Genomic DNA, 4,048 nt, shown 5'->3' with positions numbered 1-4,048 from the left:
AATAAGAGATGTAAATAGTAAAAATTATAGTAAACCATACTAGCTTATATATAACAAAATAAAACGTTTTTGAAAATGTACCCAAAAATGAGATTAGTCACATGTGGTTAAAATACTTACTTGGTACTGATGAGTATGTCCTACTTGTATAAAGTTACGTGCTTACAAAAACACTGAAAAAGAAACGGCTATACGTAACACACCAAAAAATGTTCAAACAAAATCACAACGTTCAAAAAATCTTATACTGCACCAGCTGGGACCACCACTTTTCACCGTTTGTTGTGTCCATTATATCATATAAATGCTAGAATGAAGCCAAAGACACTACGTTCGGGTGTGTATATATATATACGTACAAAAGTATAAGTATAAGAAGCGTTTATGAAGCCGTGTGGTATGACCACGTATGGCTTCAAGTAAGTTACAAGGAAAATACAGAAAGATAATATGTACAGAATAATTTTACATATCAACTTACATACGCGATATTATCAGTTATATATAAATTCAGTGAGAGATACAATTACATTTGCCTTTCTATGTGTATAACTATGAGAAAATGATGTAAAGATGAGTGATGATAAGCATGAAAAAGAAGAACGTAAAGGGTAATCTAGAGGCGGGGTGAAAGTCTGCATTTTGTATTCCAATGGTTTGAGTCGAAGGTGAGTTGAAGAGAAAATAGAGTGCGCTTGAATAAGGCGATTTGAGTGAGATCAAATATTGTTTGACATATATACTGTAATGGGGTGCCAGTATCCGCTTACGGCTCTGATAGCCACGAATTTATGCAAGGAGTACTCTGACCGGGACTGTGCTTCCTGGGTACCCGTGGAGACACACTCGCGTTACAACGTGGACAGTGAATCTGCTTTTCCTTGTTCTCGTCTGTTTGCTGAGGGGCCAGCTCAGCCCTGACTTAACTCTGGATCCTCACGCGTCGATGTTTATGCGTATGCCCACGGAGGCGGCTGGATAAGGTTAGTACTTGGCTTACAACTCCCTTTTAGAGGTCGCGATCTCTAAATAAAGCTTGTAAATGAGGAGTAGCCGGAAGGGCTCCATGCAAGGAGGGGTTTACGCAAAGCAAGACACAAACACTTCGTAATCAAACAAACGGAGACTATATTAATTGTACTTGTACATAAGCATCTGGGTGTGTGTTTATTGTTCGATCGTGCTAACTACAAGGTACGCCCAGCCAAGGAAAGGCTTTCCTCTCAGAGCCAACGGCATGCAATAATTTGATCGGGCGCGGAGAGAGATTACGCGGCTACCACGGCTTTCACTCACACACTGCGCTTACCTGGCTTTTCGTAGCCTCTTATTTACGCTCGTTCGCCAAGTAGATGATCCCTCAGCAGCACCCCTCAGCCTTATGTCTTGCAGATAAGCCGCTCGTACGTGGACGTGAGGTGACAGGCGCTGACAAGGCGATGGTGAGGCTGTCCCTTGGCGACGCGGTGTGCTTCTCTTCCTCTCTCTCTCTCTCTTGCACACATTATGACACCCCTCTTCTCTCTCCAGCCTTTCTTCCTTGCGCAGTCTAGGTGAGCGTAAGCGGCGTTACGGTGTTAGTCGCCCATTACACCCCCGCCCCAGATGATTCGTACTTCTGCGTATCTTTTTTATGGGGTCGCTCACTTAACGGTTGAAAGAGGAAGAATAGTGCTTCGTTCGAGCTGTTAATGCGTACAATCAGCGTAGCTTTCGTTCGCAATACGATAGTTTCCGTAATATCGATGCCGGATCTTGACTTCTTCACGCGCACCATCAGCAACAACACTCGAGCCCGATGACGAGAGCCTCAACTTGGTGCACGGCTAACGAGAGACGATCGCCATCTGAAAATATGAAAAAACTTAATATCGTAACTGAGAGCAAAGTTATTAAGGTGGCCCTGCGCCTACGCGAAAATTGCGACTCGGAAAAAGAGGAGCCCATTTATGAGACGCCTACAATCGTAGTAAAGAAGAACGAGGAGCCTATGCAGGATAAAAACAGTAAAGGTAACTACGGTGACATGCAGCACACGTGGGACGGCTGTCTGGAAAATGACGACAGAAACGTACACGACTGCCCAACGAAGACGGCAGTGTGGTTCACCAAACTCTGCGAAGGTTTGCCTGACCAGCCACAAAAGTGCAGCTCACTGCCACGTAGTTTCCCAATGATGAATTCCACGGACGCGAGCCAGCTGTCCAAGTCGAGGTTTTTGCAGCGCGACGACAAGTCGATGACTGAGCGACCATTCACCATCGCCTTGGACAAGCCAGCTGAGATCAATCTCGAGGACACGGAGCGTTACGCCTCAAGTTGCCAGAGTTCCACAAGGATACCCAAGTTTCTGATTACCGGTGGCAGTGGAGCCAATCACGGTTCATCGACCTCGTCTTCCACCTTCTTCTGTTTGCTGGATGACGCATCGTTCACAGACGCAGACACCCTGTCGTCGAGACCTCCCTCGCTGTTTACGAGCACTCACGTGTATCCAGACCACAAGATATATCGAGCCAACGGAACAACGAGTAGAGAAACGAGTAATGGAACGACTTCTAATTTATCAAGGTCGAGTTTGCGAAGCGTCCTATCTAAGGCCGGCAGTCGGTTGCAGGGTCTGAGGTTGAGTTGAAGCACGGAAATGCTTGAGTGCAGCAGCGAACAAGTAGAGCGCGTGGGTTACTTTCGCTCGTTCAGGCAACATAACAAAAACAAGCAACAAATAAACAAGTCCATCTCTGACTTCGACGAGATAGTGGACTGTGTCTCAGCAACGTCGCGTTTCGAACCAATTCCCTATCACAAGCAGGGCAGTCCAAGATTGGGAGCTCGGATTGCGCAGGCGGACTACGCAGATCCAACGATACTTTTCTCCGAGAGCCGCAGAAATCTGGCAGCAAGGGAAAGCCAGGCTGCCGCGGCTGCTGCAGCAGCAGGAGCCAAGCAAGCAGAAGAGGATGAAGTGTTTGACATCGTGGAGGAGGGTGTAGAGGCACACGAAAGTGACAGCTTTTACGAGCGCTTCTTTGAGACTATCGAGAATCACGTGGATGCGGAGTCGGAGGAAGTCTTCCGAGACAGTGCAATATTTAGCGATGCCGATAACTCCAGTATCAAGCTTAACGAGACTGTGACGGCTGTCAGTTCAAGGAAAGTTATATTGCCTGTGCCTACGAAAAAAAAAGATCAAGCGGAACACTGTCGTTGTTGGCAAGAAGCCTGCGATTACTCAGAAGCCAGCGCACTTAAAATTGCACGCGAGAATTGTCAAGTGCTGGGGGCCTAGAATCGTGCCGAAGAGCACAGACGCGACGACGATGACAGATAGGGATAAGTCAAACGAGTCCGAGGATACCAAGAAAAACGACGACGTCTTGGCTGGTCAGAACCAAGTGGGTTGGGTCAAGAGAATGGTTGGACAGCTGCAGGCTCAAGTTGATGCTTGATGGTTGTGCGGATCTCCTTTTGGTGAGATAATTTTTATTCTTCCAAGAGATTGGACTGCACATTGTTTTCCCTCCAGCTCTCCAGTTTTTCTGTCTAAAATATTCCATTGATTGCAGTATTTTGGGCTACTATGGTCGATTGTGGTTTTTTTTTTATATTGACTTGTGAAGTACTCTATTAAATTATTTACAGAGCGTTGAGGAATTGTGACTGTGTGACTGTTATTGAAAAATCGTTAACCAATAGTCTCGCAAGAATAGTGTTATTTAATTTATAGTCAAATTTTTGATGAAAATTGATGAAACGTTTCATACAGGATTTAGTTTTCTAAGGAGGATTCAACTGTTCTCGTTTTTGACTGACCTTTTTTGCGATTACGCAAAGTTGTGAGTTGATTGAGCAATGTTGTTTGATGTAACGGTGGTCAAACGAACAAACTTAGAAAAATTTAAATTATTCGATCACAATGAGTCATGCTATCAGGGACTGTGTATTTGTTTATAAAAATAGTAACTTGTGATACGAGTTTGAACTAAATTCGCTTAATTTTATACTTAACACTTTTTGAAGTATTTGAGGATTTTTTGTAAAAAAATAT

General features: G+C 44.6%; 1 pseudogene; it reads left to right on the top strand.

The window, feature by feature from the left end:
• The first annotated feature begins 747 nt into the window (after nt 1-747).
• LOC106642403 (uncharacterized) lies at nt 748-3,449 on the top strand (annotated as a pseudogene).
• Nucleotides 3,450-4,048: the final 599 nt, after the last annotated feature.

The sequence above is a fragment of the Copidosoma floridanum genome, unplaced genomic scaffold (assembly GCF_036245765.1).
Source record: "Copidosoma floridanum isolate Cflo_tuat_1 unplaced genomic scaffold, Cflo_Japanese_pri ptg000002l, whole genome shotgun sequence".
NCBI classification, from domain to species: Eukaryota; Metazoa; Arthropoda; class Insecta; order Hymenoptera; family Encyrtidae; genus Copidosoma; species Copidosoma floridanum.
The sequence above is the reverse complement of the archived record's forward strand: the minus strand, read 5'-3'. Positions and strand labels throughout refer to the sequence as shown.